Below are 27,022 nucleotides of genomic sequence, written 5' to 3' on the forward strand. Positions count from 1 at the left end.
ACAGCCACCACATTGACCCCACGAGCTGCCCCTGCTTCTTCCTGGGCTGCTGGCAAGACATGCTCAGTGTTAACCAGAGACTACACACAGGACAGATTCTGCCTTTGGACTTCATATATTTATATATTTATAAAGTCTTACTCTCACAGACAATGAATGTACAGCCCATAAATTGTATTTCCTGTCACAGAACTGCTTCACAGCACACAGAGCCATGATAACTCAGGAAAAGTGGAACGTGTTCCTGTTATGCTCACAGTCACAGGCACAGAATGGGGTTTGGTTACTCCTAAGTGTGTTATAAATACAGTCAGCTGCAAGATCCAGACCCAGACCTGCTCTGTGGGCTGTGTGGATTCCCTTGAGCTCAGAGTAGGAAAGAGGGGCCAGCAGCAAGTCTGAATGCTGCTTTTCCCTGGAGGCTGAATGCTTTTGTGTCCACAGATGCAACTGTGCTCCCACCTGCACGTAAACAAGAGCCTGACACCTCTTGGATGTGGATTCGAGCTCTCCTCAGACACTCCTGCTCAGGCTGAGGGTGTGAGTCCAGCTCCACAAAAAAGAAACCTCAAACTGCCAAAAGCAAATGTCAGGGGGCTGCAAGCTGTTTTTTGGGGAGGCGCTGGATGAAGTACCGAGGCCAAGGTGCGAGGGGTGATGCACTGCTGAGTGCTCACCGGCGTTTGGCTGCATCCCCTGGTGGGCTGGTGTCCCTTGCAGAGATCAAGGAGAGGGATAAACGCCCCATCCATGCAGAGGGATGTGAGGGTAGAGGAGGGAAAGAAGCACTCTTGTGCCCTGAGGATCAGAGATGACCCACAGCTGGGTGTGCCAGGGCAGACCTGCACCCTGCTTTGCCTCAGAGAGAGAAAACAGAACAGCAAAGCAGCAGCTACATAAAAACCATGTCTGAGCTTTTCCATCCGTCAGGGAGCTCAGGTGAGGTGAGGCCCTCAGCTGGACAGAACTCTCTTCAAACTGATCCCATTAGGAAATGCAGATCGTTCATTTTGTCCCTCAGTACGAGGGGAAAGAGCAGAGCTCAGGGCATGTCCTTCCAGTGCTGAGCTGGAGATCACATCAACATCCTGCCAGGCTCTGAAACCTCGTCACGGCTCCGTGCAAGCAGGCATTTCACAGTGCAATTCACTTTGACATGCATATATTTATTTGGTACAGATATATACACACATGCATGTATGTCTATGTATACACAGGCTTATTAAGGGGAAATGAAAATATGCCATGTCAGCTTCTCGCACAAACACGTGTTAATTCACACGTGAAAGTCTCCTGGCTGTTCAAGCAGAGCCAGGGCGGCAACTGAGCAGCCCACCCCAAACAAAGGACGTCTAGCAGCTGTTAAAAAAAATCACAGAAGTGGTCAAAGCCCCTCATGTCTTTTTATTTACACACACACACATCTGAAATCTGCACTGGACCGGTTGCTTTTGACTGATTGATTTCACTGCTTTGAGACACCACACATATGGAATTATTCAGGAGGCTGCTGTGTGTAATGCTATGCTGGAATAATTGTTCCATTTAGCTTTATTCCCCATGCTTACAAAACCTTAGAGGAAGTTACAATACTCTTAACATTTGTATGTGCATGCTGGCATGTTTGGTTTGTGCATCTGAATGACAGGGTAAAAATGAATGTGATGCTATACCAAAGACAGATCCTATACACAGAAGTCAGGAGAATTCAGATTTAATGCTCTTGCAGCATTGTTCATATTCTAAAGGTATAGGTTTCCTTAGGATCCACATTTGATATCCTCATTTGGATTCAGCACCACTTTGCTTGCAGAGTAAAGGACTTGCTGTAAATAACAGTAGCAAGGGCTACATCCTGTCCAGCTTGTCTGTCAAAGAGTTAAGGAAAAAAACAGTGATGGTTTAACAGACAGTGATGCAAAATTCAGCTTATTTATAGAAGAACAGGAAGAGGAAAATACACACAGACCACCTCTCCTGTGGCGAGTTAGGATGAGGTTCTGCACAGTTAAAGCTGAACCAAGAGGAAGGAAAAGGGTGTTTGCTCTTGCTATAGATTTTGTGTGGTGAATGAGGATGATGTCAGGCTATTTTTTTGGCATGTGCGTTGAGGGAAGACATATCTCTCACACCTCCCTTGGAATTGTTTGGGTTCCTCAATTTGTTTGCTCTTTCTGAGTGGCTCTTTGGGGCACAGGGAAAAGTGTCTGACCCCCAGCCTTCATTATGGAGGGAGAAAAACTGTAACTAGATGGACACCTCAAAAAATAGTGTCCTGAATTTGTCAGAAAGGCCAGCAGACAAGAGGAGAGGAAAGGCTGCCCATGACAAATTCACTGGCATTTTCAGCACCCAGCATTCATTGTCACTGCTGCATTTGACTCTGAAAGGCCTGCCCACCACCCCACCTCTAAAACCAGCCCAAGGCAAAATGCTGGGGTATTTTTAGTTGTACAATAAAGAGGGAATATCTGTGAGGTCTCTTAGGAGATGTAAATGGCTACGGTTCCTTCAGCAGCCATGCCAAGCGAGGATGTGCCAAAATGTTCAAGTTTTAACTGTCTATCACCACTTGGGTTCTGGATTCTTTTGCTCATCCAGAATTCGCCCAGTCGTTCTGAAAGGTGGCACGTGTCTGTGGTAGAAAGGAATTCATAAAGGGCCAAGGAAGGTCCCTTCTGCCACCAGGACATTGGCCCTTCGTGCCAGTTCAGCTGCATCTGCGTTGGGAACCAGAGGAAAACCATTACATGGTAAAAAGTGCATTCCTCATCAAAACCTCATTACCAGAACAGAAGCCAAAGCACTCCACAACCATGAGCCTCCTCACAGCTGATGGGTTCTCCCGCTGCCATCTGATGAAGTACAGGAAAAGGAATTATCCCTTTTTTTCCTGCTCCTATTTTGAAAGGATTTGATTAACATTTAAATAGCAAGTTTAGTAATTGCCCTGTGTTGTATATCATGCACATCTGCAGCCACCTCCTATGCAAGCCTGGTGACTCTTCAACCTTTTGCCTTTCTTTTTATGGATCTCCTGGTAGCTTCCTTACCTCATTAGGCTTTTGAATTCTGAAATAAAAACTTGATGCCTGACTTCTCTGTCCCACGTTTGTTTTTAAAGCCCCTTTTGAGGGCATTAAATCAAGATCAGAGCCAATAACATTCTGGTTTAGGAGCACAGACTGACTATTTAAGGTGTTTGGGACCTCCATATGATCGTTTATCACAACATGATCCCAGTTCAAATGTTTAATTATGGCATATTTTCAAATCCCTTTCCAGAAGCTCTATAAATACCTCAGCAACATCTAAAGACCAATTTAGCTGCCAACACCTAAAACTATCTTTTTTCACACAGCCTGGCCTGTGCTTTCTCTGCTGCTAAAGGAGATTCTGTTTACATCTGTGTTCTGGGAGCTCGTAAATGTTGTGTCCTTTCTCTGGCTCATGTTTGCTGGCTGCCAGGGGTTGAATATCTTGTTTTGCAGACGTGGCTGCATGGTTTTGCTCTTCCAGAAGGGCAAACAAAGGTCCTCCAAGGCAGATGAAGGTGTCAATAGAAGGCTTCCCACACCCAAACTATGATCTCCACATATGCTTGGACTTACTTGTTTTCGGTGTTCAGAGCGTGGGAAAGCAACTTAAAAATAGACATTTAACACACTGGCTGAGTGATATTCAGAAGATTCTGTGCTAGACGGGGGCAGAGCCCTGTATATTGAAAAATAGTAAATTCATTGAAAAATGTGGCCTTAGTTTTTCTGGAATCATCAGTGTCTTGAGAACTGTCTGTGCTGGTACATTTATTTGGGAAAAATACATTTATTTGGGGAAAAGATTCCTAAAATTGCCTGAAGGTTGGGAGAGGGGAGTCAACTGCTCAAGCAGAAAAGGAACTAAATTTACCCACATCCCATAGAGTCCTTGCAGCCCTGAAATGGTTCAAAAAGGGGGACATTTCTTATTGCAGATTTTAGTGCCCTAGCTTTTCTTTTTGCTTGTTTTTCTTTCACAAGGCCAGAATTCAGCATTTTGTTCAAGCTGAAGGCCTTATTTTGTGCAGAAAATAATGACTTTTTGAGGGGGTTGATTTTTTTTCCCCCTCATGGAAGAAATGAATTTGAAATCTTTGATAACTTAGTTCACTTCAGAGGGATTTTGAGCTGATTTGCTTTGTTTGGCTGATGTACTGAAAGATCACTTTTATTTTCTCAGCCCTAAGCAGCATCCAGCCAGCTCTTCTGAAATGCTCTTTATCTAATTTTGTTATTTGTGATAAAATCCCAGAATAGCTTGGGTTGGAAGGGACCTTAAAGCTCATCCAGTCCCACCCCTGCCATGGGCAGGGACACTTTGCACTGTCCCAGGCTGCTCCAAGCCCCAATGTCCAGCCTGGCCTTGGGCACTGCCAGGGATCCAGGGGCAGCCACAGCTGCTCTGGGCTCCCTGTGCCAGGGCCTGCCCACCCTCCCAGGGAACAATTCCTTCCCAATATCCATCCCTGCCCTCTGGCAGTGGGAAGCCATTCCCCTCTTGTCCTGTCACTATAATTATAAATCTTTAAAATGTTTTTGCAACCCCAGGGTAAAATCGAGTAGTGGGAGGCCCACCTGGCAATCCATGGCCTGGGAAGGGCCCTGCAGTACCAAAAGGTGATACAGGGCACAGCTCAACTCAGCTGGAATCAGATTTTGGCAAGAGTCCCAAAGTGCTGCAAAACCTATAGGCACTTGCCCAACCCCTACTGGAAAAAAAGAAAAAAAGAAAGAAACCCACATTTTTTAAAGAATATTTTTTTTTAAATCCCTCCTACTGCTAGGCAAATGTCAAGCTGCTCTGCTTAAAACTTTAGTTTTCTGCTTCAGACTACGGGGATGATACCAAAGCCTTACACCCACATTACACCAAAACACTTCAAGGTAGATTTCAGAGCTCAGTGTGTGGGCAGGTCCCACAGACATCACGTTGCTTTATTTTGTGATTTTCAAGACTCCTTCACACACCTTTCTGAGAGTCCAAAGCCAAGTTTCCTCCTGGCTAGGTGACTTGGCAGGTGTGACACCTCCTCTTGGGCCTGCTCCTGGTCTGTTCCTTCTTTCTAGGAACTTGCTTTGATTTTTTCTGATCAAGCACATTGCACCTGGCAGGTGGAACAAATCAGCCCACGGATTTTAGAAAACGAGGGAGATGTTTGTGTTGAACTGCAGAATAAAGAGAAAAAATAACCCTTGCTAGAAAGCCAAAATATGAATGTGTTGGAGTCAAGGATGACACCATCTCCTGGCCCTATTTCCACTGGATCTGTTCCAAGACCACCCACTTTCAGTTCTTGGTCCACATGATTGGCCAGCACCCAGCAGAATTGCTTTAAATCTCTGGGCCCTTTTTTCTCCCCCCAAACCTCCACCTGACAAATAGTTTTTAAATTCCCATCAATAACTCTGCAGTTAACCATAACAGTGAAGGCAGGTTCCCTTTCCCCCATGCATTTGAGGACCTGGAAAGAGCCCAGGTGATAATTCAAGCACTGTCCCTTCCGGGGGTCCAGGGCAACCTGGAAATGAGGCTCCCAGTTTTGCTGCTTCCCCAAAATTCCACCTGATAAGCAGCAATTTTCCAAAAGACTCCACCTTGATATGTGTGTTGCAAAACCTGTTTGGGGGATAAAATCCTAAAAGAGACTGCAGCAAAGGCAAAGGGATATATTAGCATCTCATTAGCATATTGCGGTGACTTTGGTATGTACAGCTGCCTGATTGCAATTAAAAGTCATTTCTATTTCTGCTTAAGCACATTCAATGTATGATCACATAGATACAATCAAGATTCCAAACCCTGTGGTGACTTTGAAACGACTCGAAGTTATTTCACTACTCCAGAGTTCACAAAACTTGAGACCTGTGAAGATAACCTGATCCCTGGAACTGCAAACACACACCTAAAATACTGTCTAGAAGTCTTATTGCTGGTTTGGTATTATTTAATATAACTCTGCATTCAGAACACACATGACTTTGTAGGATTAAGCCTCCTGAAGCTGCTGACTGAAGAGGGCATTTCTCATCGTCCTCTTGTCAGCTATTTGATGAAGGCTCTCCTTCAGCTTTGTAGCATTTTAACCAAAACTGACCACTTTCTTGGAGTGTTCCTTGTGGGCAGGCAGAGCCGAACACAAAAAGGGTCCTTGGGAAAAAATGATGAGCAATATTAACTCTTTTGGCATTAAGAGCTCTTTTAGTCTTAAAAAAAAGAACAAAGGCAAATGGATTCTGAGGTGCCTTTTGGAAAAACAGTGCCCTTCTACACACTTCTCTAGAACTGGGACAGGAGAAATTTCCTGGTGCTGGTATTCTACCTGAAGTCAAGTTTCTGCAGAGAAAAGAACAATGGGAATGATTGATAGATAGATAGATAGATAGATAGATAGATAAAACAGCTGGCATATGGACCTTCAAGTGCAGGAAATTAATGCCAACTCGGAACCCTGTTCCTCTCCAATTTCCTCTGTTAATGCACATGAACTGGTTAGAGTGCACAATTAGAAGGAGGCTGCCTGTTTTCAATTAGGTCAGAGGAGAGGACCTGCCTCTTTCCTAAATGAATTGCAGATAAAGCTTCCCAGGAGTGGGCCTCCTTCTCCCCGGGCCAGCATAAATCAGGGAATGCAGCAGCAGCCTGCAGCATTACCCCAGGGAAAGCAGGGTCCAGCCTGCCCAAGGGGCTCATCCTGCCCTGGAAAGGCTTCGTGGCTTGGTCAGGACAGTTTTGTCCTCCTTTTCCCCACCATTCCTTGTTTGTAATGATGAACACATCTGGGTTTCATTCCCTGCCTTCAGTCTGATAGGGGCTGGGGGGAGGTGGTCTCTCTTTCAAATTCCTTGTCAAGAAGATGGAGGTGCTGGAGCAATCTGAAGGGGAAGGGTGAGTTATTTTTGTTGACAGGATTTCAACAAGTAACAGTTCTGGCTAATTACACTGTAATTGATTTGGCATGTTAACACAGACTTCCAGGGAATCTCGTTCCTTTCTTGTCCTTTACAAAGGGATTTTGAACTCCAGGCTGGTTTGCTTTAAAAACAGAAACACAGCAAATAAAATCGAGCAATTGAAGTAATTTGCTAAAGTCCCTCAGGCCCAGGGAATAACAGTTACTGCTGGAAAACCAGAGACTTCCACGGGAGGAGCACTCAGGGGAGCTTTAGGAAAGCAGATGACCAGGGGAACTGGGCACTCAGCATTAGCTGAGCTCTAGCAGTCACCAGAGAGATTTTTCTGTCCTTTTAATGTTCTAAAACCTTTGGTTCACAATGATATTTTCCTTGATGATGTTTAATAGGAGAGAAAATAACTGCATTCTTACGGGAAACAAGCCACACCATTTCAAATCCACATTAAGGGGAATTAAAGTGCAGCCTCACCCCTTCTCTTCCCCCACACGCTTCAGAACTGAGCCAACTGCTGCTTCAAACTAATGCTGGGAAAAAGATTTCCTTCTATCCAAAATGCTCTAAAATTGTCCAGTCCTTGTTCTGCAGCATCTGGCATTGGTCACTTCTTGGAGTCAGGCTACAAAGGATGAATTGGAATCTAAAGGAACGGGATCAAAAGCTCTGCCTGTATGAGGACATATTAACATTTTTTCCTACAAACCATGATCTTTACAGTGCAGTAAAAGTCCCATCTGAGGACCTCTAGGTGCTCATCCTGAACAAGCTGCAGGGACAGGAACACTGGGAATGCAGCACTATTCATCCAGTCACAAAACAGCTAAGTCACCTCAAATACCTAAGGCCAGGATTATGCTTTCCTCTGATAATTAATGTATTCTGTGAGATTTAAAAATAGGACACCCAAAAGCTGATTTACAGCATCCCTTACAGAGAACTATGATTTTACATGTGATACAATATGCTGATTTGCCTTTTTCCTTAACTGGCTCCAGTGGCACCCTCTCCCAAACACTCCCACTTCATTTGTGGGGAACCTGTGCCCACGCTCACCCCGAAGTGCAGAAGAAGCTGCAGCTCAGAGCCCTTTGCAGACCATTTACTACTGCAAGGCCACGACTTATTGAGCTGACCTGACCCAACACTGTGATAAAGGGATGGATCACACTCCATGGGCTGCTCCACCTTTCAGTACTGAGCAGTCAGTATTAAATCTCACACAAGCAGAGACTCTGGAAATGATGGATGTAAGGGAAAGAATAGCTGCTTGGGAGGTTTATGTGAATTCATGGCTACACGGGGCTCGTGCCTGAGCTCGTGCTCACGGGCTGAGCACCCCTGCTAAGACTCTCTGAAAAAGCATTCAAACTGTGTTTGAAGGGCCTCAAAGGCACATGAGCCTTGAGGATCCTCTGCACAGGGCTGGATTCATGATCTTTGATTTTTCCCTGGAAAAAACAGTCACTAGCCATGTCCCTCCAAACCCTGTGGCGTTGTTATTGCAGTGGGGTGTGTGGTGCAGTTTGATGTATTCATCCACTGATAGCGATGGAAAAACCTCCATTCAAGGAAATGGGCTTGGAGCCAGGCCCACAGTGAGGCCTTGTCTGGAGCTGTTACTGTGGTGGTGGATTCTATAACAACTGTATCATAAAACACTTTACAAAAGAGTCATGAACTCTGGAAAAGAGTAAGGCTTATATATTCTGTTTAAACAGAGGAAGTGGCTCAGTGACTTGGCAGCCAAGCACGACCCCCAGTTAGGGGTAACTGAAGCCAACATCAGAGAAACTATAAAAGCAGATAGTTAATATCAAGGCTCACATCTTTTCAGTCTGTTACTGATTCTTATGAGTATTTCTGAGCTGGATCTAGAGCTGGATGAGAGGAAAATGAAAGTGCTGTGTGCTGAGGGTGACAGCCCCCTGCATGCAGACAGCCTGGGCACAGGTTTGTGCAGGCTGCCAGGTCACTGCTTGAAACTGCTTTTTCATGGAAATCAATACCCGAATTCTTCTTGATGTAAGTGGGGCCAGATTTTCCCATTTTTGTCTAATAAAATGTCAGGGGGTGAAGTGGCAATCACAGAAAGAAAGAATGCAAATATAAATAGAATGGAGAAAGATTAGTAGCTGACAAATACTCCTTCCTTGTCTCATGGAAGATTTGGAAATAAAAAAAACCCCCACATTTCCTTACATTCTGCAAAGAATAAATTAATCCCCAGGTTTCTGGTTTGGGATGATAAATAAACGTCTGAATAAAAGGAGAGAGAGGAAATGAGAGGCAGGAACATATAACTTTTCACTCAGAAGGGTCTGAATTTTGGCTGGGACAAGGCAACAGCATAAAATAATTTTCTTATATTCTTGAGCCAAGGTTTGATGGAATGGAGGCTTTAGTGACAACACTGCCTTAAATAAATGCCTCTCCTGGCCTCTAATTCCCACTCCCGCGCAGCAGCACACTGTGTCTGTGGAGCCATGCTGTACACAGGCCCAAACAACCGATCAAGTTTAGAAAAAAAGCTCTGCAGGAGTGTTGGGAAGATGGCGATGCCATCAGATTTGGCACGGGCGTGGACCCAGTGACAGCAGCATGCTTGACCTGTCTTTGCATGTTCCCTGGATTCGCCAGGAGAGGCAGTCCTCCTTCTCCCCATCCTCCTGACCACAGAGGCAGGGTGGGCTTCCGTGGTATGATGAGGGCAGCAGGTTTGGGACATTGCCCTGCACGAGCTGTAATCAAGCTCAGGACTGCCTGGCATGCAGTTCTTTATCCTCCTTTTCCTTCGTCTATTAACCCTTCCTTCTCCTGTGCTGTGCTTTCTTCCTCCCCCGTTTCTCCACCCAGCCCTGATTACTTTTTCTTCACATGGCCCAGCTTTGCGAGCTCTGCACCAAAGCTGGTGTTTGTGACACTGGTCCCGGGGCAATATCGTCCTTACCTGGTGCTCCTGGATGTGGTAACCTGGGCATCGTTGCCCTTGCAGGGTCCTATTCCCCGAGGGATTCTCTCCAGCTGTCTGTGACTTCTGGCCACTGCTCACTTAGCACCTCCTTAACCACCTGCAGAATCCAGCCCTTATCTGTGACTCCCCTCACCTTATCTGTCCTTATCTCTCTGGGCCAGCAGTTTCCCACGTCCTGTTCAGTCACCTTAACTCCAGGCCAGGGCTCAGCCAGTGGCCTTGTCCGCTGCCCACAGCTCCGAAAATAGAGGAAGGAAGAGGAAGGTGGTGAGGTAACACTTCTCAGTCACTCACTATCAGCCTGGGAGACTGCCCCGAGCCGTCCCCACAAACACTGGGCAGAACAACCACCTGCAGAGTGGTTTTGCAGGAAAAGTTTCGGTGGTTTAGTGACTGCAGGATGAACTTGGATCAGTAATGACCAACTGCTGAGAAAGAGGCACCCACTGGTGAAAGGTGAAGGCAGGAACACCATGAGTTAAGACGAACAAAAATAATCATTTCACACTGCTGTGATTGTCATAGTGTTGGCTGGTCTGCTCTGTCTAGATTTAGGGACTGTTCTCCAAGAAGGATGTGAAGTGGAGACTATTTCAAAGAGAACTGGGTCTCAAAAACAAGACCTGTGGGGAAACATGGAATGGAATGGAAGTGTTCAGGCTAAAGGAAGGAAAAATGAAGAAAAAGATGCCAGTAATCTTCAAATGCATAAAAGGTGGCTGCACAGAGGAAAGAATAAACTGCTCTTTCATGTGCTCAGGGCACAGAGGAAGAATTAATGGCCTCAAGGGAAGGTCTAGGTTAATTGTGAGGGAAGTTTCCTAATGAGCTTTGGACAAACTCTGGACCAGCTTGCCTTGGAAAACCGTGGAAGCTGCAGCAGGGAAAGTTTTTGAGAACGAGTTGGAGTAACATCTGTCAGGGGGGTTAAGCCCAGCTGATCTTGCGTTAAGCTGTGAGATTGATCTGTTGAGGACCCTTCCAGCCCTGTACTCAGTGAGCCCACAGAATTTCCCACAGCAAGAGGGGAATTTGCTCCGTATTTCCTTAGCCCTTCTGATCTGAGCCCTCAGCAACAATCAGAGGAGGATTAACTGATGGTGGAACTGGGGATCTGTGACAGAAACCTGTCTGTTTGCAAATGACAGACAAAGCTCTGTGTCACTGAACCCAGCAGAAATCCTACAGCAAAAGCCAATTTCTTTGCTTACAGTTTTCAGGCCCCTTCCAGCCAGCTCTCAGATCAAAAATATCCCCATAGGAGATTCTGGTGTACCCCCAGTACTAAATCAAGCTGTATCTGGTGTGTTTTTTACTGCCTTCCCTTTGAATTCTTTCCATCTTTCTGCTCTTCTCCTTTTAGAGACACCAAGCCTTCCCCTTCCTTTCTTCCCTTTGCATCCCATCATCCATCCCTTTGCATCCATGTTTTTATTTTGGGAGGGGATGCCTGGTAACATGTAGGTATTTCTTTCAATAATTGGAAGCAAAAGGGTACTTGAACATGCACATTCAGAAAGATTTAATTCAAATCAAACCAATATTATGAATGATTAAAACCTCCCCACAAGCTGTAAAATATGCAACACATGCAGGCAACAAAAATGACTTAGTGTTAGTCACGGTTGTGAATGATGCTTTAGGTGGAAAATTGTGAAGAGGAGCTTAAAATAAGTGAGTGAAATGAAAAACAGGTGAATGAAAAATAAGATATTTATTCTTATACTGTCAGGTACCTGAGTTTGCACAGAGTCCAGAAATGACGCAGATGAACTCTGCTTAGACTGGGAAAAAAACCCACAAAAATCAGCTACAAAGCAGCTAATGTTCATGGCAGATGCTCTGTTTGTTTAACAAGTACTTTCAGGCTTTTTTTGCCTGGAGAGCAGTGTCTCTTTTTTCATGTTAATATGGATGGTTCTTTTTAAAACACCAAGTAAAGCAGCAAAGAATAAAACATATTTATTCTAAATGGAAAGGCAATTACCTCAGTGATGTTCCCCTGGGCATAAAAATCTATGTGCACTGCTCAGTGGAGTTCTAGTAACCACTTTTGAGAGTCATCTGCATGTAGAATTGAGTTGGTTTTAATTGCTTGTTGAATTACCTGCGTTTTAGCCCCCAGCCCTTCCAGCTGTAAATTGGTTCCAAGGCGAAGTGGGAAATGCTGAGAAGTTGTGGGTTTCGAAATAAGCCTGTAAAGTGCTTTCCCTTATGTATAAGGAACTTCCAATTTGAATTGGTGTTCTCCCATCAGAAAAAAAAAAAAGAAAGGAATTGCTGGGGATGCACCGTTGAGGTATCCAAACAGATTTTTCATCCAGGTTCTTCAAGACAGAGGAGGAAGAGCTTTTGGGTAGTTTTGACTTAATTTCTACCTATCAGAGACAACAGATTGCCTCAATGGTGTCTCCAGCTAATAGGAAGGAACAGATTGACACCCATGATAACAATAACTACTTTTGTTTGAAAACTTCTGGCGCATGAAAAGATGAGATTTTAAAGTGGGATTTTTAAAGGGGTGGATTTTCTTGAGTTAACTGAGCATCTTGGTTTGGATGCTAAGAATTCCTCTCTGATCCCTGCTGTGACTTCTGGGGAAAATAACATTTTCAGCAGCACCAGTAATACAATCCTGGAAGCTGGTCTGGAGGAGAAATGGTATCACCACAAAACGTCAGTGAGTTGAAAGCCAGCTACTGAGGCTGAGCAGAACTTTACTGGTTTGTACAGCTCAGTGACTGAAACTCCCACCAGAGTCCAGGGCAAACCACCACAGATTCACTCAGCAGGTCCTGGCCACAGCCCTGTGAGGGAAATCTCCTTTGCTGCACCTCACACATTCCTTCTTGCTTTGGGGCCTCCAAGTCCCCTGCCCTGCTCTGGAGCTGGGCATGCTGCTGTAGAAACAAGGCAAACCCATTCCCCTTGCTCCTCTGTGAACAGAAACAACAGGAACTGGATTTTTTGCCTCAGTGTCTGGCTCTCCACTTGCTCTTTTTTATGCAACAATCCCTGAATGTCCAAGTGCTCAAACATCTCCACCTTTTGTGCCTCTAAAACCTGCCTCCTTTCAGCAGTGCCCTGCCCGCAGTGCTGTCCCTGTGCCTTTGCGCCCATGCTGTGTTGGGATGGCATTCGTGCCATCTCCACAGGCATGGAATGACAGGCCTTGGGTAGCCTTGATGTAGAAATGTACCCCCTGCTCAGCCAGATGTAAGCAAGAAAAAAAGGGAAAAAGAATGTTTAATGGACTGGAGGAATGACTGGAAGATCTTTAACATTTCAAATCTCAGAGAAGCTGGACCTCCAAGAACCCACACCCGTGCTTTGTAGCCCCGTAAAACAAAGCTCCGATGCCAAGGAAAGGCAAAAGCCAAGTCCTGCAATGAAGATACCACTTAATACTTTGCAAGTGTGCATGTTCTGATCTATCCTATTTGTTTGCTAAATTCCAGCCTGATGCAATCTGAAGGAGCTGGGATCTTTAAGTCCTGTGGTAATCCTGGCCTGCCTAACGTCGGTGCTTTCAGCACAGTGGTGTCCCTGGTCACCACAGGACTCTCCCTGCTCTTCACCTGCCAGCAAGGGCTGTGTAGCTGCCACCAGAGCCTTCAACACCTCTGGGTCTCTCCAGTGGCCACAGACCTGCACCTTGGACCTTTCTTTGCCATGGCAGAGACAAGGAGCTCCATGCTGTCATTATCTTTGAGCCTCGGGAGTTGTTAACAGTGGATTCTTCCAAGGGGCTTTGTACCCAGTGTGGGTGAATAAATCCCATCCTGGGGAAGGTGCTATCAGCTGGGACCACAGCTGAAGGCACACCGTGTATCTGCCTTCATCTCAAAGTTGCCCAGCAGGACATTACCCATTTAAAGCGGCCAAGAAAGCTGAGATTCCACCACGTTTGTTGTTCACAAGCAACGAGCCCTGTGAAGTGAGTCAGAGTGAGCCCAGCTCTCTGCTGCAGGAGCACAGATCCTACACAGAGAGCCTACACACCGACCTCCAAACTGGGCTGTGACGGGGAGCACCGTGGAACTGGATCACACTAAAGCTGGAACAGCCACAATCGGGTGCTGAGCTCCAGTCACTGGAGGGGCAGCCAAGGAAATGGGAGTCTCCATGTGCTGCTGGTTTTGCCAAGCCAGCTCCTGCAGCACGTGCAGCACACAGACACTCCTGGCCTTGCTGTGTGTGCTGACACCTGCCATGAGAACTCAGGGAGGAGCAGTCCAGTCAGCACACGCATTACATCACACTTTTATTTTCCTTTTTCCTGGCAAATTTTAACTGGCTTCTTTTTTCTCCCAGTGTGATTCAAATACCAGGCTGAGGAGGTCATCCAGAGGAAGGATTTGTTCTGTGCTTGGCTGGCTGGAACCCAGTGTCAAGCTTGGGGCAGGTCTATGCTTTAGGACCCAGCCAAGGCACAGAGCACAGTGCGTAGATGTCCTGCACAAAGCTGAGGCCTCCTCTGTCCCTGTTCTGCAGTGAGTTACCCACTGAAGGAAGGACACAGGGCATGTTTGTGCAGACACAACAGCACCATCAGGTGACGAGTTCTGCTGTTCACCCTGGGGCTGATTAAAACCTTGTAGACGCTGCTGGGAAGTCTCCCCCTGATGCCGATGGCCTCTGGAGCAACCTTGCACACAGCACAAATGTGTGGTGGAAGGATGCAGCTGCACATCAGGCAACGTTCGGAGCAGGGATGGAATCCAGGCTCACGTCCTCGGTTCAGACGTTGCCACAGGAGAGGAAGGGTGTGCAAAGGGAGATTTACTGAATAGAAGGGTCTGAGTGTCCCATCCCACGTCTGCTACCACACGTGTGCTCTCCTCTGTGTCATGTGGTGGAGGACATGGAACTCCCAATTGCCTCCTGCTCTCCATCCACATCCCTGCTCTCCATCCAGCTCTGTATGCCTGCAGAAATGTCCCCATGGAAGTGCTTTCAAGCCTGTGACAGCTGTGACACTGCAGAGGCCAGCTCAGCTGCAGGGCTGCTTTTAATGCAGAAAGGGGCACTGAAAAATTCCTCTCCCCTTTCTAGTTATGTCTTCCTTACAGGAAGTTTTTGATATGGCTTTGGTCCAGCTGGCTCTCTGAGGAAAGGAGAGTCTTTCCACACATAAACCTGCCATGAACTTTATGATTTTTTTTAAAAAAAAAACCATTGACAAAGTTAAACATGTCAACTGTCAGTTGGTTTAATGAGAGCAGGGAGGGGAAGGAGGTTGTTTTAGGCATGTGAGACCTCTTGTTCTTAAAAACAAAATGGAAACTTAAAACCAAACAGAGCTGCATATGGGCCCAAATGATCTCTGCAGGCGAAGGGACTGCAAATAAAGAAGGTTATTTTAAGGACTTAGTAAGTAATGAAGTCCCCCTTTTAGGCTGGGCTGATCACAAGTAAATGAATAGTGACTCCACTTTCAGAGCACACAGCCCGGGGAAGTCGCAGCCCTGCCTGGCTGGCCTTGAAAGTACTTGAGGCCTCTCTGTGAGAGTTAATTTGAGGACAAAGGGAATAAAATAGGAAGCACATCACTCTGTGGATGTGTGTCCTTCTGTTAACACAAATCACTCTCCCACAGGGAGATGAGGGACTCATCTTCACTGGCACAGCAAGGCCCGTCTGCCAACACTCCCACAAAGGGTCTGAAGTAGATAAAAACCTTCTCCAAAATCCATCCAGATCATCCCTGCCGTGTCATGTTTTATGAGGAATGAGGACTAAAGAGAGCTCTTTGGGAAGAGCCACATAAAGGAGAATGTAGTGCCACTGCCTCCAAAAAAAATTGCTCCTGAGGCTGCTTTTGGTCTTGGAAATACTAATTTTGGTCCTGTGCAATAGGCACAGGTGGACTGGCAAGAAAAGGAATCTGTCTTAGACTGCACTGCACCTATCTGGATTGGCAGCCAGGGATTCTGAGTGGCAGAATACGGGATTTATTGGAATGTGGGCATCTGAAACAGGAAAGGGCAGGACTCCCCAAAAGGAAGTGATGCTTTCTCCAGTGTACACTCAGGGAAACCGAGCACATCAAAGGGAACCAGAGAGCTTGGAGAGCTTGGAGAGCTTGGAGAGCTTGGAGAGCTTCCCTCCACCACCACAGCGGAGCCAGTGCATTCCTGAGCTCCACACAATGGTGATCTGACCTTATTTTAGCCTCTCCTCCGAGACAAACCAGCTAATTCAATCTGCAAGTCCAACTTGAGGCAGAGGCTTTCGTACCCAGATTGCGCAATAACTCAATTGAATTTCTGTTGAAGATTATTCCTAGAGTAAATAAAATTATCTAGACATGTAACAGGAATTCAGGATGAGCACGACGTAGAAATTGGTTGAGTGATATTCCTGGATGTTTGTTAGCTGTACACACATGACAAAGATGTCTAATCTAGTGACTGAGGACTTACATCAATGTCTTCCCAAAGTGAGGGCTGACACTAAAAATTTTCAAGCCACAGAAAACAGGGGAAAGTGGACAAAAATACACAATGAGCAGACTGACAGGAATTTGTGGTAAAGCCAAATTACTATGAGTTCTATTTTATTTTTGTTCTGCTGCCCTACAAGTCAGATAAATGAGTTGATAGGCACGGGAAAGCCATTTTTGTTGGTATGTGTGCATGTATAGGTATTGCTGTGCACGTACTAATGTACAAAACTTACCCAGAACCTGCTTCTTCTCTGAATCAGCAACCCACGAGGCTCAGGGGTAAGTGCAATTTCTATTGAAGAAAAGGATAATTACAGTTCATTAGTAGATTAGGCACTCAGTTCTCTTCAGAGAGCACACTTCAGAGCAGCGTCTTTGCTTGCCGTTGAAGCAAGGCAAAATCAGCTTTAAAAAAATAATATTCAAAAAGTGCTGTATAACTCTAAATGCCAGTAAGGAGAAGAAAAACACTTTAAAGCCTAAAGAAATCCTCTTGTTCTTTATACTTTGTGGGTAAGATCTTGGACATACAGGAGCCAAAGGCAAGACTCCCACTCATTTTAGCGGGGCCAGCATTTCAACATGCTTTGTGAATTCTCAGTGTGTCTAACTTGATCCCCTCTAAAGAGATTTATAGCAAGCAGGAGAAGTTACAACTCTGTAAAATGTTGGTGTGTACACATGAAGTGAATTAGTAGACACAGAAGATTTTTGACACTCTAGGTCGGGTTTGCAAATGGAGCCCTTTATCAGCTTGAGCAAATGCACTGTAGTAAATCCAGATAATTTCTGGAGAATTTCTGAGCCTGTGGTTTCTGCGTTACACCCTTTGCCTGCCAAGAGCCTGACTGCAACCAGCACCAGTTCTGTCCCAGTAAGGACTTAAGACCACATCCCTGTAACTCATCCCAGGATATTCCGTTCCCGCTGTGTTACCTCCACAGACAGCAAGGGTACATGTTAAACCTTGAACTTTTCTGTAGGGAACTCAATTGATTTTCCATACAGAAAAATGCCCCCTATGCATTGAAATGCACGAGAATCACACACCTGGGTACAAGGCAGAGTTTTAAAATACCCTGCCATGAATTTTACATGAAGAGGAAATAGGACTGAAGAAGCCTAAAAAGTCAAACTGTTTTTAAACAAACAGCCCAGCTTCAAATTACTGTATCTGAGATTCCTCTGGTAATAAAAGATAGAGATCATACTGACTGTGCTACACAGATGGACTCAAAATTAATCTTGAAAAAGATCTTTAAGCAACCTAAATTCCCTCCTTCCCCACCGTGGGCTCGGAGCTGGCTGGGGCAGCAGTGGGGCCATGGGCAGGTTAAACATCCCAGCTGATAATAAAGGTATTAATCTGAAGTGCTGCCTGTGCATTTACCTCAATGCTCATAAACTGTCAGGCTGCAAAAGCAAAATGTTTTCTTTAATTCCAAAGCAGACTTAAATAACTTTACCTCTCCGTTACAGGGAAAGGAAAACACGGTGTGAATAAACCAGGCTGTCCGAGATCCAAAGGCAGAACAGCCTCGGGGTTTGCCACAACTCTTGTGCTTGGGGCCACAATTAAACTTTTCAACTTCAAAAAAGAAATACTTTTAAAAACAAGAATAATCTTCCAAATGATCCTGACACAAGCTGGAATATTTACTTCGCGTATTTCTGGAATATTTCTGGACTTTCTTAAGCAGGATTCAAAGTGCTGTGAGAAATCTGCCACCGCCAGCATTCAGGCCAAGGCAGTGTGAGGAGTGTCCCAGTGACAAGCAGAGGGACACGATGGAATTAGTCAGGGGAACGATTTATCTTCTTCTGCCTGTAGCAAATGGATTTTCTAAGACCTCAGAGCTATTGGAACAGAATTCCTAACACTTTAACGATCTAGGTCATGCATTATGTACACCACACTCCCTTCCATGTTTTACAAAGGATTAAAATGAGTAGTAGATGTTTTAAGTTGCTGACATGAACAGGATGTGGTGCAGACAGCTAAAAGGCATCAGCAGGAGCTTGGTTCTGATTGACCAGTGGGGTCTATCTTCCCTTTTTTCTAAGCACAGTGAAATACTTTGAGAGTTGAGGAAAGCTTTCAGTCTAATCAACAGTTGGACCTTGACTAAACAATCATTAAATGAACAAAACTATGAGGGCAAGAGGAAAAACTTTCAGTATTTGACAGCAGTGTGGAGGGAAGGACTGTCCCAGCACCCAGCACAGGGATGTTTCTGGGATGAGGCAGCAGGGCAGCTGCTGTACATCCACACATGGAGGCTCCCCACGAGCTCACCTTGCCTGTCCACAGGTGTGTGGGGAAGGCATGCACAGAACAGGGCTGGGCAAATGTGCTCCTTCCCCAGAAACCATCTCTGCTTCCAGGGATCAGAGGGTTAGAGAGTATAGGACACACTTTAAATCACAAAGCAGAGATTTTCTTTGAAGTCTGCTCTAACTACTTGCTTCCCCGATAAATCCTTCCATATTTTTATTCCCAGGATACTTCACTAATTTTCACTTGTTAAACTACTTCAGTTCAATCTGAGTTTAGAGCAACAACTTCTCTTTTTCACTCCACTCCCAGTTCTTGCCCTGCTGTGTGACCAGAAGCAAACTGCAATACTGAGTACCCGGGGTGCTCTTTTGGATAGTTTTTATTCCTTGTTCACACAAAAATGAAGGACAAACTTGCTCTCTGAGGGAGCCTGACCTGCCTTGGGTTGTGTGTTCACCTTGGTGCAAGCAGGACATTTGCCCTCGTGTGAGTGACCAATTCATACACCAAGAAAAGCTGGTTGCAAAACCAGTTTAAACTATTTGGCCTTTTCAAAGTCATATTTCTCCCTGCTCCTGCCAGGCAGGAGAAGAATTATGTTCCCCCTTTATATGACGATTTTAAAAGAAGCTGGTTCAAAGCAAGCAGTAAAATGAGCCTGGGGGCTGTCCTGACTCTGCCATAGAATGCTGTGTGTAGACAGCTGAAAGGAGCTGCAATTTTTAAGAATCAACAAGTGGCATAAAGAATGAAACCCTCCACCTGACAAATCATTTCAGGTTTCCTTGGGCTCCCTCTGCCCTTCACTGCCTTGTCACATACTTATCTCACAAATTCTCCGGAGGAAGAAGCATTTTTTTACCCCCTTTGCAGCATCCCCAGCACAAATATGTTCCAGCTAAGGCTGGTGGGTGTTGTCATCATGGAAATAATTGCAAGTATCAGATTTACAGTGGAGCCTCCATAGCTCTTCTTGAGGTTACACAGCAATGTTTTCCTTAGCTCTGCAGCCTGATGTGCAAACCACACTTATTCTGGGGACTTTCTGACAGAAACTTGGCTTTTAGCAAGCCCTTAAGCCCATGAGCTGTTGCTATTACACTGGGTTGAAATGCTTTCTTGAGCGGGGGGGACTGAAGTCCACACGTGCGTGTTTTGCTGTAGGTGTTTTTCAAATCCCTCTTCCCTGGGAGATGTGTTGCTTGTCTTCCCCTTCTCCAGACCCAAATTTCATGTGTTTAAGAGCCAGACTGTTTCCCCCAGGTGACACAGTTCCTCTGGAGCCTGCAGTGGGCTCCCAGCCACTCCATCAGTGCCCGTGGGGAGGAAGTGTGACCCCAAGCAGAATGAAGCAAACTTCCTACCCTGGGCCTTGAATTACTGGAACTGCAAACAATTTGCATTATTCATGGAAAACAGGCCTTTCCTCAAGGTCCCTTCTGCCAGCAGCAGTGGTGAAGCATCAACCACCAAGGGCGGCACTCCTTGCTGGGATTGTTACTAATATGCATCACAATGAGAAAGCTGCTCCCTCTTCCTCATGAACAGAGAGGATTTAAACATCTCCCTTCCAGAGAAAACAGGTGATTCATCTCTCTTGCTGGGAGGAAAAACTGACATATGTTGAACATATTGTACCCTTGCTTGTGAAGTTATAAAGCTTCCTCTGTAGGCAAGGATCACTCAGAGGAGAACGCCTTCCTCTCCTCTCCCTTCCCTCCAGTGGAGACCATTTGATCCTTCCCAGGCTGTAAACAAAGCTGTCTGTGTGCATTTGAGAAGGGCTGCTCCAAGATGGGACATGTGTGGCTGAAACCAACCACAGAGAGAATGGCTGGGGCTTGGCTAAATTTGATTGAAGTCATTCCCTCACTTAGGCTGGGAACCCAGACAATCTAAAAATACTTTGGTCCTTTATTCTGACTCTGATTTTAGGCCTGTGCTCTTCGTTTCTTTCTGTTTGGTGACAGAAAATGTTATCTAAGAGGTTGTTGGGTATTTTAAAGGTATGTTCTAATCTATAACCATTTGTCTGTTGAAAAAATGCAGGTGCCTGCTTTCTGGTGGGATTTTTTTAGACTGCAGACTAGCTGAAGTAAAAATTCTTACCCTGCTTTTTTCCAGCATGTGACACAAGCCTCATGCCATCAGCTCAGCTTCTGCAAAAGGGTCCTAAAAGTGTTAACACCCAAATTTTCTCTTTGAGCAGAAGGACTGGATTAACAAAAAGAACTCTGCTTTCCACCAGACTGATGTCTGTGAATGTGCAACGCTGCCATCTCCGAGGGCTGCTCTGCTCTGCTCTTTCTGGCTAACTTTTAAATAAGGTAAGAGGAATTCTCTAACTCCCTGAGACTCTTAAAAGCCCCTCTACAGCTCAGTCCTACATTCCCGTGGGTTCTGTCCAATTCCCTGTGCCCTTGGGTGTAAAGGAGATCATGAAGTGCAGAGATATACCTTGACTTGCCCAGTGGTGCACATTAGGTCACAATTATAGCTCGGAGACAGCCCCAGGCTCTGCACGAACTGAAATCAATCACTGACAGTGACAGCTTGACAAAAGGGTCAGGGGAAAGATTTCAAGTTATTTTCCACAGTAGTGACTGCTCAAGTACTGAAATCTGGCTGAGATCCTGTCTAGTTAATCACTGCCAGGGAGGCTTTAACCTTTAGGTATCAGAAGTGGCCACCCATAACTGAAATGAGGTTGGAATTTATGGTCATATTACAACGGAGAGCTTGTGGCACTTTCCCCCCACCCTGTTTTTATGTGCTACTGCCCTGTTGAAATCGTGCTGCATAAAAACTGTCAGAAGACTTGCACAAAATGCTCAGGAAAAGGAAAAACTATTGTATTTTAGAAGTATAAAAGAGAAAAGAAATCAGAAGATTCCAATAACACCTGAAACTTTCAGTCAAAAGAACGTTATAACATAAATGCCTCCTCCTCAAAAGCCAGAACACTTAAAGCAGGTGACTATTTTTTCCCCAAGCAATAAAATCACAGAAAAATGTAGTTCTAGGTTAACCAAAGCTAGTCACAGCTTCAGGTCAAAGTATCATACATTGCTTCAGTGGGGAAAAAAAAAACATTCAGAGAATTTGAAATGTTTCAGCTTCCATTTTTCACCCTGGCATCTTCCATTCCTCATTTCACAATGACATTTTCATTTCAAATTGACCTTAAAACAGGTTTTCAAAAAATGAGAATGAGATATTTGGATCATCCTCACGCAATTCCCTCATTTCTCCTTCCTTTCTTTCCTTCTAAGGATCCAAATCAAAACCCCAAACCACGATTCCCTTTTAAAGGAGAAAGAAATCTTCTGAGAATTGGAAATATTTTGCATACCAGGCACCCCATATTTTTCTCCTGAGTTACAGAAGTGACTGGTGTAGCCACAGATCCCTTCAGACTGCAGACAGGTCCAAAAATGCCAAATTCGTCCACTCCAGAATCCTTGCAGCAAACGCCAAGCATGCCCTTATTAATATTCTGTGAAGGTTTGGGGATAAACAGTAGCATGCATAATAGCACTTAATGACAGCAGGGCTTATTATCAGAATGATTTGGCCTCATCTGGCCTCTATTGGCAAAATAATGTGCATAATAAGGTATGTTAATGTTGGGCTCTTTGGCAGGTCCTGGAAGATGAGACTGTACAGCTGGCAGGATGAAATGGGAGCAGCTGGAAGGGGAAGATTTGGGTCCTGCATATTAAAACATTTGACATTTGGTGTCTGAGGGGAACACTGTTTAGAGCTAATAAATAACTCACCAATGATGACAACCTGTAATGACAGCTTTTATTATGGTCTGGTTAATCCTCAGATTCAGCTTTGTCCTATCAGGCCATCTGCCGCCCATTTATTTTTTAGTGTTTTTCCTCTTGCTTTGTTAAGTGTCGTGCACTTGGGAAGCTGTGGCCACACAAATGTGGAGCGTATGTCCGGGAGGCATCCCTGGCACGGGGAGGGGGAGGAGCAGCAGGGCTCGGAGGGGAAGAGGCAGGAATGAGTGCACGGAGGAAGAGGGGATTTTGCCATGGATCCTCCGTGCTCCCCCGCAGCCTGGCTTGTGCGCAGATCCGGCTGAACGCACTTTCCTCCAAGCGTTCACATTTCTAGGGATGGGGAAATGCCACTCTTTTTCCTGCTGAGTGACTGTGGCCTGCTTCTGCCAGAGAAATTACAAACGTCTCTCTCTCCAAACGTCAGCACCTACGATTCCGTCACAGCCTGAGGTGATAACCAGGCAAGGCCATGGAAGTTCCCTGCGGACACAGCTGCTCCTCAGGGATGTGGCACCCCTGTGTCCTCATGATGCCTGATGTCACTAATTTTTGGGGCACTGTCAGCTCTAATAACTCTGCCTGAAAGACAACAATTTTCCCAGATAACCTGCTGAGATGCCAAATGCCTGGGAAATCCGGAGCAAATTCCATGGCTTCTGTCTGAACTGGCTGCAAGGTGTGCACAGTGTCCTGTGTGTGCCTTGGAAGTGACAAACTGCCTGCAAACGTGCCACAGGGCCGACTTCCAGGTGATTTCCAGGTGCACAAACTGCACCAGCCAGGAATGACCCCAGCTCTCAGAGCAGGACGTGCTAAAGAAAAGAAGCAGCAACAAAAATCTTATGAAAAGAGGGAAGTGGTCTGGAAGGACAACATCCAGAGCATCTCAGGAGGTGTTTGTCACCTTCTCTGTAGTTAGGAAATAGCCTCAGAAACTTAACTTGCCGGGTTAACACAGAGGGAAAGCAGTGGAGAGGAGTTTGGAAAGAAAGCCAGTTGTGGACAGGTGTGGAAGTTGCTTTCTTCATAAACAGCCCAGTTCATAGAACAAGTGCAAACACAGGAGCCAAAAAAGGAAAAGCAATGGAGAAAGGCTTTAGGTCCCCCTTACAAACAGCAGTTTGCAGAGAAGATTGTCCATCTCACTGCAAAGGGCCACACCACGGATGCCCTCCCTGAGCCCCACCAGGATCTGAGGTGCAGCCATCCAGGGAAATCAGCATCTAGCATGTAAGATGTACTATAAAAACAAATACTTGAGACCAAAAAGGGCGGATTTATAACACTGTAGACACTTTAAAAATATTCTGCAGCTTCCCTTAGGGAAGAAATTAAAAACTTCCAAATGAATGGTTCAGCCTTCATCTGTGTGGGTTCCCTTTTGTTGTCTCATGAGTAAGATCCCAAGGAAGAAGTGGGTGCCCTTTTCAGAGAGTTTTTCACGTACCAGCCTATTTTTCCACCTGTTAATTGATTTCCATCCCATCACTCACACAGTGATGTTCCAGCACCATCACAGCAGCCTTTTGGAATATTAAAGGCAATTCATGAAAGCAGCTCTGTCTCCTGATCGTGCACTTAATCATAGTTAATAATACTTAAATATAATGGAGCAGGCACTGCAGTAGGGCAGCAAACAAATGATTCCTGTGCTCTCCCACTCCACTTGGAGCACACTGATGGCTCTCCTGGGGAGCCTGGCTCACAGGCAGTCTGGATCAGCTTCAGCATGCAAGGAAAAGGCACGTGGAAACAGTCTGGTTGTTCCTCTTTCCCTTTGTCCCGTCTCCAGCCCAGTCCTTCAGGGCTTCCCCAACCAGAAGGAACCAGGAGAGCTCCCAGACTGAGCATGGAGTGGGGGAGAAGGTGCCAAGGGTCTGGAGATAACCTACTATGCAGAAAGAACCCCAAGCATGCCCTCCAGCAGCATTATTCCGGCCTCTAGGACCGGCTCGGTAATTCCTCGGAACGCAGGAAAATCTCCTTTTCCACATGCAAGAGGAGCCCACTGTCTCCCATCTCTGACCTGACTCAGGGAGCTCCCAGGAGCAAGATGGCCACACTGTGGTGTCCACTTAGGGACACCCTCAGGGACAATGGGCAACTCCCCTAATACTTTTTCCTTCAAGCCCCTCTTTGCAAACCAGGCATGAGGTTTATTTGTGCCCAAAGGTGGTTTAAATTCAATGGAACTTGCAAGGCCCTCAGCCAGCAGAGCTGGAGTTGCTGAGAAAGTCCCTTAAAAATGCATCAACCCAGAGATCAAACATATTTCTGCCTCTTTATAAAGTGCTGATAAATCATGGGACAAACACAAAAAGAAATCCAGGACACTGAAGGTTTTTCCACACTACTCATGGCACGATCATCACGGAAGCATAAGTAGAACAAAGCCTCATACCAGATAGTTTTGGCTTTTTTTGCACTAGATGAGCCACAGATGTCCTTTACAGCATGAGTTATAAAATACATGTAAACATTTGCCACTGTGTGGGGTTTTTTTAATGTCTCACTCCTGTCTTTCAGTGGGACTTTGACTGGACTCCTTAGCAAAAGCAATGAGAAAACCTTAATTAAAATTTTGCTGCTCCCTGGACATCTGTTCTAGAGTGTTATATAAAATACTACACATGGTTATAAATATACACTCATCTTTTACTTTAAACACACTAGTAATTGGGTTTTATAGGGCCACGGGGATTTATTAGGCACAGGACTGCAGCTCTAGACGCACACATGCATGCACAGGGATGGAGACATGGATGTGTGCGTGGATGGGATCCTGGCATGTCCACAGAGCCCCGGGAAAGCTTTTTGCCAGCTCCCACATGAGCAGTGTGCGCTTTGCTCCTGGGGTTCCAGTCACACTCACCACTGCTCTGCCGCTGCTGCAAAGATGACTCCAATGTCCTGTGTACGAAGGGTATTTGGGGACAGCAATAACCCACAGCAGTTTCGGTCTTTTCTGGAGCTCTATAAATGGCTGTCTGCTCCAAGGCATGTGATTCCATGGAAAGCAGCTCCTCGGGATTTGCTGGTTACCTCAGCCAGTCAAAACCAGCAATGGAGAACTTTGCAGTCAGTGCTCCCACACTTAGAAACGGTGCAAAGAAGGCTGTGAAGGCTCATCATTCCTTTATTCACCTGCTCTGGGTGATCCAGCAGATGGGATTATGTCTTTTCCAGAACATTTTGAAAGACGTTGCGATGAGTTTAAAGATACATAATAAAAACCTGCCTAATAACGTGGCTGCCAGTACAGCCCTGAACCATTTCTGGACTAAGTCTCAGACTTTCTGAAGCTTCTCCACGATCTCTGCACATCACTTGACGAACGCACTGCTAATTAAGAGCAGCTCATTCTTGCAGACCGCTCCCAGAGTGTTTCACTAATTACCAGCTCGGAAGTGCAGCAGCACAGGCCCCTGAGCAGCTGCCTCGGGAATGCTGCTCCCTCTCCAGCTCCTGCTCCGGAGGGGCAGCAAAGGACACAGCGTGAGGACAGTTCCTCTTTCCACAAGCCTGAGCACTCCCTGCCCTGAAGCTGAAGGTGATGAATGCAGCAGTGTCGGCGCCCCTTTCCCCCGCCATGCCGCAGCCCCGGGCGAGGGGCGCTGAGGGCGGCACGGGGTTTCCCAGCCCCTGCTCAGCCCCGCTCCCATTGGCTGCTCTGTGCTCCCTGCGCGGGAAGGACCCTCGGGCCCGGGGCGGCCTCGGCTCCTCGGCACAGCCCGGCCGGGCGGCTGCAGGGAGAAACAGCTCTCACACAGCTCAAACACAGCTCTGAAACAGCTCAAACACAGCTCTGAAACAGCTCAAACAGCTCTCACACAGCTCTCACACAGCCCTCAAACACCTAGCAAACACCTAGCAAGAATCGGTCCTTATCTGTTTCTTTTCCACGGGACTCCTGGTTTGATACATCGTGCTGCAGAATCCCCGCTGTAACAGAGCAGAACTGTGCCGGCAGGAAAGAAAGCTCAGTTTTTCTTCCAATGTCACATCAGAGTACATGGGACAAGGGGAGCAAGTCAACTGCTACATGGATTTGTCAGATTGGTTGCTTGTTTGATTTGGGACTTGCCCTGAACTCCCATTCCTCTTTATTTTCATTCTTTTTCCCTTCTGCACCATCTTCAGATCTGTCACTTTGGCCTCTCCCAGCCCGTGTGGATGAGCTTTCCAGCTCCACATGGAAACAGCCTGATGTTGCTGACTCACTGGATAAGGAACATTTTGTCTGAAACAAGCAGCTTCAGTGAGTTTATTATCCACTCCAGTGCACAGGACACAGGGAAGCACGTGGGTCAGATTCCCAGCATTTCCCTGGAATTGGTGTCCCTGTGGGCTTGTCCCCTCCCCACAAATGCACTTAAGGAAATTTGGGGTGGCTTGTAAAGTTTCCCAGACATGCGAGAGGGATTTCCAGTAATTCCTTATAGTTAAATCATAGAATCCCAGAATGTTTTGAGTTGGAAAGGACCTTAAAGCTCATCCCATTCTACCCCCTGCCATGGACAGGGACACCTTCCACTATCCCAGGTTGCTCCAAGCCCCATCCAGCCTGGCCTTGGACACTTC

The 27,022-nt window shown here is 46.0% G+C and overlaps 2 long non-coding RNA genes across 3 annotated transcripts; one reads left to right on the forward strand and one right to left on the reverse strand.

Moving 5' to 3' along the window:
• LOC104698138 lies at positions 1 to 26,668 on the reverse strand. 2 transcript variants are annotated; one of them, XR_002043189.3, is made up of 3 exons: positions 25,314 to 26,668; positions 16,603 to 16,661; positions 1 to 1,868 (listed from the first exon to the last, which is right to left on the reverse strand). It is a non-coding gene; the product is annotated as an uncharacterized LOC104698138 (long non-coding RNA). The 2 variants fall into 2 exon arrangements; XR_002043188.2 differs by lacking the exon at positions 1 to 1,868 and adding an exon at positions 4,540 to 5,204.
• LOC104698137 lies at positions 20,307 to 22,445 on the forward strand. Its single transcript, XR_753250.4, has 3 exons — positions 20,307 to 20,653; positions 20,857 to 20,974; positions 22,290 to 22,445. It is a non-coding gene; the product is annotated as an uncharacterized LOC104698137 (long non-coding RNA).
• Positions 26,669 to 27,022: the final 354 nt, after the last annotated feature.

The sequence above is a fragment of the Corvus cornix genome, chromosome 1 (genome assembly GCF_000738735.6).
Source record: "Corvus cornix cornix isolate S_Up_H32 chromosome 1, ASM73873v5, whole genome shotgun sequence".
NCBI classification, from domain to species: Eukaryota; Metazoa; Chordata; class Aves; order Passeriformes; family Corvidae; genus Corvus; species Corvus cornix.